A 14,535-nucleotide genomic window follows, 5' to 3' on the forward strand; every position below is an offset into this window, starting at 1 on the left:
GCTCTGGGTTACTGGAGGGCGTGAAGAAGAACTTCACTCCATTTAATGTCAAACATTTTCTTTAGCGATTGAATACATTTATCACACTGACGCAAAGCACTCGTCATGTTATGCTTGGGGTCACAATACACAGTCTGCAGACACGCAAACAACTCCCAATTCTCCAAAATAATTTCAATACAGACCTGCAAACTGCTCCTAAATAATGCAGCACATTGGTGTGTAGAGTACTCGTAAACTGACCAAATACCACATATCAAGGCCTACAGACCCACACCCGATATAATACAATCAACGCACGTAAGCACAGTCCACAGCCCCCTGTCCATTAGAGTACACAGGAGGTATCGATAAGTGACGCATCCCTTAGATGTCAAACCGCGCACAGCCCCTGCTCGGCTTCTGTAAGCATGAGGTGGCGGCACTGAAATTATTTTGGAGAATTGGGAGTTGTTTGCGTGTCTGCAGACTGTGTATTGGACCCAAAGCATAACATGGCGAGTGTTTTGCGTCAGTGTGATAAATATATTCGATCGCTAAAGAAAATGTTTGAAATTAAATGGAGTGAAGTTCTTCTTTACGCCCTCCAGTAACCCAGTGCAGGCTGAGTCGTTTTCCCTCACGATCTTAGTTTATGTCACGAAACGAATGACAGCATCGTTTACCTCATGAAGAACACACTGCTTGCCGCCATCATGGATAACTGTACTTCATTTTCATTTCATTTTTCATTTTATTATCTTCCTGTATATCATTTACATGATGTAGGAATTGTCACAACAAAGTTATCATACTAGTACAAGTACTACAGACATAATAATGGAATATCACTTTCAAGGCATTTTTTAAAAGTACAAATTTAGACATATAAATTAAAATTTTTGGCAATAAATTTACACACAATCAAAGTACTCATCTACGTCATAGAAAGTTTTGCTTAAAAGGTAATTTTTAAGCTCAGTCTTAAATTTTACTTCATCTATTATTGCCTTCATGTACACTGGCAGAGCATTGTAGACTTTTATTCCAAAATAACTTACATGCTTTTGGGTTTGTGTTGTCCTTACCCTTTCTACATACAAATTCTTACAAGTTCTAGTATTATAATTATGGCAGTCCTCATTTGTACGTAGATTTTTCATATGTGCTCTTGTACACAGAATGCTTTTATAAATATACAGTGATGGTATTGTGAGTATTTGCAGTTCTTTGAAAAGGGGCCTACAATGAGTTCTTGGAGAGTTATGTGTTATGATTCGTATAGCTCTTTTCTGAAATTTGAAGATATCTGTTAAGCTTGATTTAGTTTTACCCCAGAACACTATGCCATAAGACACGATGGACTGAAAGTAAGCAAAATACACTAGTCTAGTACAGTCTGTGCTGCATACTCTAGATAATATCCTCAATGCAAAACATGCCGAATTGAGCCTTTGGGATAAATACTTGAGATGGTCTTTCCAGCTTAAGTTTTGATCCATGTGCATGCCCAAAAACTTTGTGGATTGTACACTCTCTATCTTCTTATCCATTAGTTTTAACTGGAGGTCCATATCTTGAGTTGCTTTGCCATACTGTATATAATTTGTTTTACTTAGATTAAGTGTTAACTCATTAGCATTAAACCAATGTTGAATATATTTCAGGACTATATCAGTTGCGGTAGTTAATGATTTTTTATCATCACTTATAATTATGCTAGTGTCATCTGCGAACAACATTATTTTGGTAGAAATATTAGGATTTTTTATGTCATTTATATAAAGCAAAAATAATAAGGGACCAAGAACACTGCCCTGTGGGACACCTATTTCCAATTTCTTTGCATCTGAGACCCACTTGATTTTCTGATTTTTATGTTCTGCGATGACTTCTACTACCTGAGTTCTATCTTGAAGGTAAGATTCAAACCACTGCTTCACAACTCCCCTTACACCTATTGCCTCCATCTTGTTTAACAGAATTTTGTGGTTTACTGTATCAAAAGCTTTAGATAAATCTAAGTTAATTCCTACTACACATTTTTTAGTGTCGAGACTCCTGACAATCTCTTTGGTATAGGCATGGATAGCTGATTCTGTGCTGTGGCCCGAGCGAAAGCCATGTTGATTGCAGTTTAGAAGTTTGTGAGCATCTAAGTAATTTATGAGTCTGGTTTTCATTAATTTCTCTAGAATTTTTGAAAATGATTGGAGAAGGGATATTGGTCTATAATTTTCTACCTTGTATGGATCTCCTTTTTTAAACAGAGGTCTAACCTTAGAGATTTTCAACCTCTCAGGAAAAACACCTTCACTGAAAGACAAATTGGCAATATGTACCAGGGGCTTTATAATTTGTTTGGCAACTTTTTTTATTATTGACACAGGCACTTCATCTACACCTGCAGACATTTTTGATTTTAGACTCTTTATCACCTTTAATATTTCATTATCATTTGTGGGAGTTAACAACATACTACTGTCTACTTTTGGGGCTGTTAATTTCTCATGTTTGGTAAAGTTTTTACTTAATGACACTGGTACACTTAAAAAGTAATTATTAATGTAATTTGCCAGAGTTTCATCTTTTAATTCAATATTTTCACTATTTTTTAGTACTATTTCCTGATCCTTGAGGCCCTTACCTGTTTCCCTTTTCACAATTTCCCAAATAGTTTTTGATTTATTGCCTGATTTTCTTATTAATTTATCATTGCTTAGTAATTTTGCTTTTGTAATTACTTTTCTATATATTTTTTTGTAATTTGTTACATATTCTTTAAACTTGGGGTCAGTCCAACTTTTCAGTCTATAGTTAAGCATTTTCATGGTCCTGGAGGAATTTCTAATACCTGTTGTGATCCAGGAGTTAGCATGTGTATGCCCAAATGTGTTTGTTTTGACAAGTTTCTTAGGAAAACACATTTAAAAATTCAACATAAACAGGGAAGAAAAAACATTATATGCAGTGTTTGTGCTAGTTTGTAACAGTACTTCTGCCCATGATTGGTTAGTCAGTGTATTTATGAAGTGACTGCAACTATTTGTGGAGAAGGTTCTTTTGTACATTTGGTATGAACTATTTTTGGTCACAGGGGCTATGGAAAATTTAAGGATAAGTGCATTGTGATCAGATATTCCTAGGTCAACATTTATTACATCTATATCTGTGGCATTTATATTTGTGAAGATATTATCAGAGATATCATCAGTTGGTGTCACTGTGGCTTCCTCTGACGGCAAGGAAATGTACTAAGCCAGTTGGGGTCTGGAGCCCGTGGTGAACACACAAGGTGGAGTCATCTTAGATTACGGTACTTGCATCACTACAGTGTCCTCTAGTGGCATCTATATGAACTAAGTCAGTTGGGTTATGGACTCAGTGGTGGTGCTGCCTCTAATTGTTTAAATAAAGGTTGGTATATTATTTCAACATTTGATGATTAGCAAGCAGAGTCTTTTACATGGATTATTATTTTGACAATTTAGGAGTTGTTTTGTTATCTTGATGTAAATGCTCTGCATTGTTTATGAGTGGTTCAAAAATGGTTCAAATGGTTCAAATGGCTCTGAGCACTATGGGACTTAACATCTATGGTCATCAGTCCCCTAGAACTTAGAACTACTTAAACCTAACTAACCTAAGGACATCACACACATCCATGCCCGAGGCAGGATTCGAACCTGCGACCGTAGCAGTCGCACGGTTCCGGACTGCGCGCCTAGAACCGCGAGACCACCGCGGCCGGCTTATGAGTGGTTTGCAAGTCTGTAGGCTGTGCAATGTGTTATTTTTGACGGTTTACAATTATCAAGACTGTGTGTAGAGCTTTATATATGAGTTATGTAATAGTGGTTTGCGGGTCTGTATGCTGTGGGGCATGTCAGAGCGTGTGTCCTGTGATACATATACCCCATCCCTAAATAAATTGCTCGTAAATAAATAAAGTACACTCCATTCTCTCTCTATCAGTGTAGTGCGTGCTGAATCCTTTTACTACCCGCCCCTAGGAAGAGGTGTTGGTCTGGCGACTTAGGTTAGTGGTGGTGGTGAGCTTCGTTCGCAGCAACTCTCTTACGTTGGTAGTGAAAACGCACGTGAGCTTTGTTTACTGGCAGAATTAAAACTTGACACCGGTCTTAGGAGGAAGTGGCGGTCGTGTGGCTGAGGTTAGTTCAAGTGTCCTTTCTTTCCCCGCAGTTTTCTTAGGTTGGTAGCGAAAGTGCAAGGGAGCTTTCTTTACTGCCAGAATTCAAACTCGGCTTTGGTTCCTAGGAAGAGGTGGCGGTCTGTTCCTTGAAAAGTATTTGAAACTAGGTGGTTGAACACTCATTCATACTTATATGAAATTGTAAATTAAATTACTTTGTATGATTAAAACTCAAATGGAATTAAGTACTAAGGTAACTGATAGGTTAGATGTGTGATGTTGGTGAAGGCATATTTACAGAAGACTGTCCGGCGCGCGTATGCAAGTGGCAGCCTGGGGTGTGTGACGTAAGCGGTCGGGCGCTCGTGGGCCGGCGGCGTGGCACGTGTCCGGTTATAAAGCGCGTGCGAGAGAGAGCAGATGATCATGTGTCATCACGCCACGTCACAGTAGCTTCCTCTGGTGGTCACGATATGAACTAAGCCATTTGAGCTCTGGAGCTCGTGGTAGACACGGTAATGCAGCCATCTTCAATAACTGTACATGTGTCATGTTCTGACCCTCTGCTGGCGAGAATATGAACTAACCCAGTTGGAGTCCGGATCTTGGCGAACACACCTCCATGATATTGTTTAAATAATAATAAAGACAAGTCCGTTTTTCCCGTCATTGTCATGTTGAAATTTGAACTTTGCGTGATTTTTATTGGGGAGGGGATTGGGTTGGTGGAGGTAGGAGAGGTGTGTAATCTTACTACACATGGTGGATACACTGGGTGTTGCCATCTTGATTGACGTCATGGTCGCCATCTTGGATGATGTCATGGTGGCGTCCTCTAGCGTTGGCACTGTGTACTAAGTCAGTTGGAGTCCAGAACGTGTGGTGAACACACCTGCATGGAATTGTTTAAATAAAGTCTTATGTCCAAGTTCTTTTCCCACGAATCCTTAGGAGGTGGTGACAGTCTAGCGACCGAGATTATTAAAGTGTCTTTTCTTTTGCGTCACTCTGTTAGCTTAGTAGAGCGGCTGGTCCCAGCAGAGGTTCGAGTCCTCCCTGGGTCATGGGTGTGTATGTTTGTCCTTAGGATAATTTAGGTTGAGTAGTGTGTATGCTTAGTGACTGATGACCTTAGCAGTTAAGTCCCATAAGATTTCACACACACATTTACCTTAGTAGACATACGGGAACTGAATTTTGTTTACCGCAAAAATTGAAAGTTGGTGTCAGTCCGTAGGAAGAGGTAGCGGTCGGGTGACTTAGGTTAGTGGAGGTAGGCCAGGTGACCTATTTTCCTGCGATTTTCTTTGCTTAGTAGAGATAAGAAAGGTGTGGTACATTATCCTACTGGAATTTGAATTTGCCACCATTTTCTACTGGGTTGGGGGTTAGGTTAGGGGTCGTAGCTCATTTGGTCTATTTTCCCTCCATTTTCGTGGTGTGATGCATTATCCTGCTGGAATTTGAATTGCCCGCTGTGGTGTGCGTATTGTAAGACCTTCGGTACACACACCATCAGATTACTTGACTTGTCGTCTAACGAAGTAGGCGAGTGTCAGCAATATGTCTCGTGGTCTTATCGTGTCGTGTTTATCTTCTGCCGTTAGGTCAGACGATAGAAATGCCACTTGCACGCTTAGAGTAGCAGATTGACGGTGACCAACTTTAAACAGAACTTGATTAATTTTTACACACATTTATTAAAATAAGAACAAGTATAAAAATAACTTAACTTGTTTCTGGATGCTATTTACAATTGAGAATCTGAAGTTCCTTTGATCTTGATACGTTAATCTTATTCTCACGTATCTCTGATACTTGACAAAGTGTCTATACATTTATCTTCATGGCTATGTACAGGAATATGATAATCTTATTAGGCGCAGACTGAAACTTGACTATAGACTAGTACAGACTAATGTACACTGGTACAGACAGGTGCAGATAAATGCAGACTCGTACAGACTTATGCAGACTAATGCAGACTGATGCAGACTGACTAATCGGAGGTCTGTGCACTCGTTATAATACCTCGCGCGTTCAGGTATCACTGCGCGAGTGTGATCCGCGAGGAGAAAAGGTTCTACGTTAGCAGCAATCTCATTGGCTGCGTTAAACATTAATACGCGGATCGGCGGAAGCAGAATTTGATCTGTCTCTAAGACAGCACCATCTCGTAGTGCGGAGATGGACGAGTGCTGCGCCTGCGTTGTTGTGCTTAGCGGGGCGCGCTCTAGTGGGAAAGTTGTGTACGCGCTGACTACGCGGAATTATGTACACAACACTCTCCAGTTTTTTTCTGAAGGGTTAGGTTAGTGGAGATAGCCCAATTGACATATCTTCCCACCAAAATTCATACTTCCCGCCAAAATCCGTCATCTTGGATGACGTGATGCGCTGTTGCTAAGTCTACACGCCGCCATCTTGGATGTCGTCATCGCCGCCATCTTGGATACATCTGGCAACAATGGAATGTGGGGCGACACACAGTTAGTCCCATAACTACCATGGAATGTACTTTTGGCCGACATTGTTGCAATATTGGAGTCAGCATTATCGAAAACGAACTGTGAGAACGAATCATTTGAAGTATTTGGTTTCCATAACGGAACAGCAGAAGCCTCAAATAAAGCCACAGTGCTGCATGAAGAACGGAAACCCATATTCGAGACAACTTCAACAATGTTATTTGATTCCACTTTGCGAAATAAGTACACTGCAAGACCAATTTGTAATGAGGAGATAAATGAACGAGGGCTGGAAGCTGACACAATCACATTGGATACTACTGTACATTTTTTAAAGTGGACTGTTCACTACATTTCTTTTTTGACAAAACTGCACCCTTCACAAATTCGTGTAAACTGTCAGGAACCATCACTTCAGCATTCTCTGTCAAATCATTGATATCTGGATAATTGGAAACACTGTAAAGGCTCATTCTTACATCTTCACGGATGATTCCTGCTGCTGCTTCTAGTATTCTCTTTCTCTCATCTTTTTCATTAACAAGAGATCATTGTACCACTGATTCAAAAATTTGTGGCCACCACCACAAAAAAAATATACAGCTGAGGGATGTCTTGATATTGTGGCAAACAAGACCCCATGACCAAAGTGTTCAGTTTATTTTTCAGAGTTTTTATAGTCATTGCCTCTCCTTCTGGAAGACATTAATTAACTTTCTGGAACAAATCGAGCAGTGAAAATTGACATTCCTCTGAATTGTCTATAAATTTACAAAGTTGTTGGTACACAGCATCAGAGTTAGTATCTTGAGGGCGGCCTCTTTTTCGAACAGAGGAGGGATTCGACAGTAATTTAACATAGCAATCTTGATGATAACGGGCTTCTGCAGCTACCAAACACAAAACACTGTTGATGCGTTTGGCAACCTTTCTACCGAAATCATCACCGCGTTTCTATGCTTTCTCAAGCAGTGTTTGTTTCACTGTTGAAGAGCGAACTTCAAATTCTCCACGGCGTTTGTGGAGTGGTTTTTTTGTTTCCTCCTCTATTTCACACTTTTCAGCACACATGAATCAGTCTTTTCTGAAATTGAATGGATAAGAGGAAGAGGACCTCAAACTTTTACCAACTGCTTGTGCAACATTCTGATTAATTAGTTTTCTTATATTGCGTTCCAAAATGTATTCAATTCGACATACCTTATGCACTTCAGTCAGTACAGCTTTCTTTAGGAGATTATGAGCCTCATCCTTCCTTGGTGACGTTGCACACTTGAGATGAGAGAAAGAGAATACTAGAAGCAGCAGCAGGAATCATCCGTGAAGATGTAAGAATGAGCCTTTACAGTGTTGCCAAGCCCTTCGTCACTATTGATGTCTCTCCTTCCGATACAGATTTAGCAAAAATAAAACAGGTAGTAGAGTCCAGCAATTTTTTTTCTCAGTCCAGAGAAAAGGAATGAGACTAAGAAGAAACATTTCATACCTCCACAAACTGATGAATGTTGTCACAAAAACAGAACTCTCTGGCACTACTTTGACAGTTCACAACATTAACTCAACTGAACTGGACAGTGGGTCGGAAGAAACGGCAGCGACTATAGTGGTAGGGGAGCGCTGAGTGAGTGGGAAGAGGAACGACGTTTCTGTTGTTCGGACGTACTTCTGATTTCAACAATACTGATCGCAAAAGAAATATCATCATGTGGAATATATAGGCTACGAAATACTTCCGTACACTTAATTACGCTTTTCATTTCAATACTTTGCTAAGCAACAAAAACTGCAAACTATAACGTTAACAGAATTCTGTTCCAATTCTCATATCTCATATAACATTCGTATAAATGAAAAATTGGTTCAAATGGCTCTGAGCACTATGGGACTTAACATCTGTGGTCATCAGCCCCCTAGAACTTAGAACTACTTAAACCTAACTAACCTAAGGACATCACACACATCCATGCCCGGGGCAGGATTCGAACCTGCGACCGTAGCGGTGACGTGGTTCCAGACTGAAGCGCCTAGAGCCGCATGGCTAGGAATATACTTACTAATAAGAGCACTGCTTGAAAAATGAGCCTTTTTGTGTATAAATTTAAAATATGGTACAAATTTACTTTTAGAGGGGATAAAAGGGGAACACCCCCCCCCCCCCTTACGAAAGGAAACTTTTCTGATTCGTATTACTGTACCCCATATGAGTATTTTCCCGAAATTTCAAAACTTTATAATTTTTCTCCCCCATTTGCGCTGATTTTCTAACTAATTTGCCTGTGGTATAAAGAATGAATGAGAATCAAGCGGCTGTTAACCTGACAGTATCTAGACTAGCCGTGAGGCTACCGCAGTTCTGGTCAGTTGTGATCCCTTGATGTCTCAGGACGTGTGCTACCAACCGATCCCTTCTTCTAGTCAAGTTGTGCCACAAACTCCTCTTCTCCCCAATCCTTTTCAATAACTCCTCATTAGTTACGTGATCTACCCACCTAATATTCACCATTCTTCTGTAGCATCACATTTCGAAAGCTTCTATTCTCTTCTTGTCCAAACTGTTTATTGTCCATGATTCACTTCCATACATGGCTACACTCCATACAAATACTTTCAGGAACGACTTCCTGACATTTAAATTTATACTCGATGTTAACAAATTTCTCTTCTTCAGAAACGCTTTCCTTGCCATTACCAGTCTACATTTTATATCCTCTCTACTTCGACCATCATCAGTTATTTTGCTCTCCAAATAGCAAAACTCCTTTACTACTTTAAGTGTCTCATTTCCTAATCTAATTCCCTCAGCATCACCCGACTTAATTCGAGTACATTCCATTATCCTCGTTTTGCTTTTGTTGATGTTCATCTTATACCCTCCTTTCAAGACACTGTCCATTCCGTTCAACTACTCTTCCAAGTCCTTTGCTGTCTCTGACAGAATTACAATGTCATCGGCGAACCTCAAAGTTTTTATTTCTTCTCCTTGGATTTTAATACCTACTCCAAGTTTTTCTTTTGTTTCCTTTACTGCTTGCTCAATATACAGATTGAATAACATCGGGGATAGGCTACAACCCTGTCTCACTCCCTTCCCAACCACTACTTCCCTTTTATGCCCCTCGACTCTTATAACTGCCATCTGGTTTCTGTACAAATTATTAATAGCCTTTCACTCTCTGTATTTTACCCCTGCCAAATTTAGAATTTGGAAGAGAGTATTCCAGTCAACATTGTCAAAAGCTTTCTTTAAGTCTACAAATGCTAGAAACGTAGGTTTGCCTTTCCTTAATCTTTCTTCTAAGATAAGTCGTAAGGTCAGTATTGCCTCACGTGTTCCAGTGTTTCTACGGAATCCAAACTGATCTTCCCCGAGGTCAGCTGCTACCAGTTTTTCAATTCGTCTGTAAATAATTAGCGTTAGTATTTTGCAGCTGTGACTTATTAAACTGATAGTTTGGTAATTTTCACATCTGTCAACACCTGCTTTCTTTGGGATTGGAATTATTATATTCTTCTTGAAGTCTGAGGGTATTTCGCCTGTCTCGTACATCTTGCTCACCAGATGGTAGAGTTTTGTCAGGACTGGCTCTCCCAAGGCCGTCAGTAGTTCTAATGGAATGTTGTCTACAACCGGGGCCTTGTTTCGACTCAGGTCTTTCAGTGCTCTGTCAAACTCTTCACGCAGTATCGTATCTCCCATTTCATCTTCATCTACATCCTCTTCCATTTCCATAATATTGTCCTCAAGTACATCGCCGTTGTATAGACCCTATATACACCTACCACCTTCCTGCTTTCCCCTCTTTTCTTAGAACTGGGTTTCCATCTGAGCTCTGAATATTCATACAAGTGGTTCTCTTCTCTCCAAAGGTCTCTTTAATTTTCCTGTAGGCTGTATCTATCTTACCCCTAGTGAGATAAGCCTCTACATCCTTACATTTGTCCTCTAGCCATGCCTGCTTAGCCATTTTGCACTTCCTGTCGATCTCATTTTTGAGACGTTTGTATTCCTTTTTGCCTGCTTCATTTACTGCATTTTTATATTTTTTCCTTTCATCAATTAAATTCAATATTTTTTCTGTCTCCCAAGGATTTCTACTAGCCCTCGTCTTTTTACGTACTTGATCCTCTGCTGCCTTCACTACTTCATCCCTCAAAGCTACCCATTCTTCTTCTACTCTATTTCTTTCCCACATTCTTGTCAGTTGTTTCCTTATGCTCTCCCTGAAACTCTGTACAACCTCTGGCTTAGTCAGTTTATCCGCCTCCTTAAATTCCCATCTTTTTGCAATTTCTTCAGTTTTAATCTACAGTTCATAACCAATAGCTTGTGGTCAGAGTCCACATCTGCCTCTGGAAATGTCCTACAATTTAAAACCTGGTTCCTAAATCTCTGTCTTACCATTATATAATCTGATACCTTCTAGTATCTCCAGGATTCTTCCATGTATACAACCTTTTTTTATGATTCTTGAACCAAATGTTAGCTATGATTAAGTTATGCTCTGTGCAAAATTCTAACAGACGACTTCCTCTTTCATTTCCTAGCCCCAATGCATATTCACCTACTATGTTTCCTTCTCTCCCTTTTCCTACTGTCGAATTCCAGTCACCCATGACTGTTAAATTTTCGTCTCCCTCCACTACCTGAATAATTTATTTTATCTCATCATACATTTCATCAATTTCTTCGTCATCTGCGGAGCTAGTTGGCATATAAACTTGTACTACTGTAGTAGGCATGGGCTTCGTGTCTATCTTGGCCACAATAATGCGTTCACTATGCTGTTTGTAGTAGCTTACCCGCACTCCTACTTTTTTATTCATTATTAAACCTACTCCTGCATTACCCCTATTTGATTTTGTATTTATAGCCCTGTATTCACCTGACCAGAAGTCCCTTTCCTCCTGCCACCGAACTTCACAAATTCCCACTATATCTAACTTTAACCTATCCATTTCCTTTTTAAATTTTCTAACCTACCTGCCCGATTAAGGGATCTGACATTCCACGCTCCGATCCGCAGAATGGCAGTTTTCTTTCTCCACCTATCGAGGCGATTATGGCGACGCGGTTGGAGATGACGTCAGGTGCCGTGGCAGAACTGATCGACAAGGCGGCCGACGACGGCTCATCCGTGCCTAACGCGCTCGCAGCCGCACAGCGCGGGAGTACGGCTATCGCGGTAGCGCGGGCTGAGCACGATGGTGCACAAGCGGCGAAGGTCGATCAAACGACGCAGCAGACTGGTCAGCTGGTAGCGTGCTGCAGAGTCGTGTCAAGTTAGCATCGCCTTTTCGAGAAATATACATTTTTCAGAGTTCTTGATAGATGTAACATAGTTCTAGAGTTCTTTGTACAAAATTGGAATAGTTCTGCAGAATTTAACGAAGAAAACAAACATACTCGAAAAAATTTCGTATCGAAAATATTCTTTGTCAATTACCGCAACATGCAAATTCGTTCAACATTTCTGAACAGAACTCCAAGAGTTCTATCGAAAATCCTAATAACATTTTTTTGTGATTCTTGAGTTTCTCCCGGCGTATTTTATAATCAAAATATCCACGGGTGTGCTGCCGGTCTATAGTGTCCAACGGGCACAATATTTCGGCGATCATACATGTCGCCATCATCAGGTGAACTGACGGACTGAGCTCCTGTGAACGTGCCGGCACGGAGATCCGTACGCTATGGCTGCTCAGAGGGAACTGGTTTCGGTCGCGGCGGAGGCCGATTTAAATACCCTCCGCCCGCGGCGCGCTCCCTCCGCCGTGCGCGCCCCGCGCCACGGTCACGCGGTGGAACAGATATTTTAACATTTTTTTGTACAGCTAATAGTTTACGAGATAACTGCAATTTAAGGAGAAAATCTTTTCACTTACTGAGAAGTTGGCACCCTTTTTTCTGATATGTATATTTTTTCAGAGTTCTTGGTAGATATGCCATAGTTCTAGAGTTCTTTGTACAAAATTTCGATAGTTCTGCAGAATTTAGCGAAGAAAACAACAATACTCGAAAAAATTTCGTATCGAAAACATTCTTTGTTAATTTTCCCTAAAAGTTAATTCGTGCAACAGTTCTGACGACAGTTCAGAACAGAACTCCAAGAGCTCTATCGAAAATCCCAATAACATTTTTTGTGGCGATAAATTTGAAACATCCCCTTAGAAAAATCTATAAATTACTGTGCTGATAAACTTCTTACGTTATTTGATTTTCAAACAGCTGAGCAAAACTGAACGTACTCAGACATTTCTCTCTTTACTTGTTCTGATCATCGCTAAACTGACACACAATATTTCTTCATCGCAACTCAATCTGACTTTCAATAATCCCTACAAAAGAATGGCCCTGTCTAACAATGACGTATACCTTTCATGAATCACTTACCTCACAAAAATCTTCGTTACTCAAACTACTGCAATACAGCATGCGTCAATACTGCCAGGTGAATGAAAGATTCTAACTACTGAAGGCACTAACTACTGATAGGCATATTTAGCAAATGCAAGATTTTGATAGAGAGCAAACAATATATTTAACTTAATAATATATCAATTCATGACCTCCGTCTTTACAAATTTCCTTTTTCTGGCGGACACACGTCCAGGTCGTCTGCTTATAGCAACCTCTCAAAACTCTGCCATCTCTCTCCCCGGATCCACCACTGCTGGCGGCTCACCTCCAACTGCACAACGCTATTCACTGTTCACATCCAAATTGCCCAACACTATAATAGCAAAAATTCCAACAATGCAAACCAGCCACAGACTGCACACAGCTCAGTCAGTGATTTTCATACAGAGCGCTACGTGGCGTTACCAACATAAAAACCTAAACAGCCTACTTACATAGCCTTACATAGCCTCCATGCTCCCCACAAAATATTTTACAAATTGTTTTGGGCAGTGGCCAATAATGATTTGATAAAATTTTTCATAATTACAATAACAAAGACATCAAATGCACACTTATTGATACACTGTTGGCCAAAAGCAAAAATTGTTCTCATAAAGACAGTCCTGATCATTCATCACAGTAATAATTACAGTTTTTTTCCTCAAAGTCTCAGCAGTAAAAGAAAATTCACATGGTAGTAGTGGATTTCTATGCAGTCTTGAAGAAGTAGTGTTGTCCTTCAGACGGAAAGACAGTGTTGTCTCTTGACATGCAGACAGGTAATGGGCCACAACAGAGCAAACTCACCACAGAGTCAGTTGAAGTTTTGAAGAATATTGGTAGGTAGGTCATCACAGAGCAGACCCACTGTAGTCCTGGTAGAGAGTAAGGTATTGGTGGGCCATCAAAGGTGCAGACCTACTGCAGTCCTTGTAGAGATGGTCAGCAGCCATCTGTTGCGACTGTGCAGGTGCACAATCACCATCGAAGAGTCTTGCGGACATTATAGCAAGTCCATAAACCACCACTTGTGCACTCACAAAGTTTTTGGAATTGTCCTTAGAACCAGGAGTGCTGTTAACCAGTCCCTTGCTGAATTAATAACACACATGCAAACGTTAACAGTCCCATCTTCTCACATATTGTGCATATACTATAACCAACAGAAATGTGTACACTGAAATGAATGCTTACAAGTTACCTAATTTGATCAACTCGTGTCAATTACAATTTTATAACATGAGAATACAATTAGAAAGGTACAGAAAACATCATTAAAACATAATAATACTGATAACATTTGTATTATTACTGGCTTTACAAAAGAATCGAAATAACATACACACCAGTGTTACAGAAATTACGACGTAAGTAAATAAATAAAATAATGAGAATAATTTTCGAAACATTAATTTCACACATGAGCATTAAAACAGAACACAATAAATAATGTCTAAACATCTTTACAAAGTAAATAACACATTATTAGAAAAATTCTGCAACATAACTATTATCAGATAAACACATAAAGACAG

Source organism: Schistocerca serialis, chromosome 6 (assembly GCF_023864345.2).
Source record: "Schistocerca serialis cubense isolate TAMUIC-IGC-003099 chromosome 6, iqSchSeri2.2, whole genome shotgun sequence".
NCBI lineage: Eukaryota > Metazoa > Arthropoda > Insecta > Orthoptera > Acrididae > Schistocerca > Schistocerca serialis.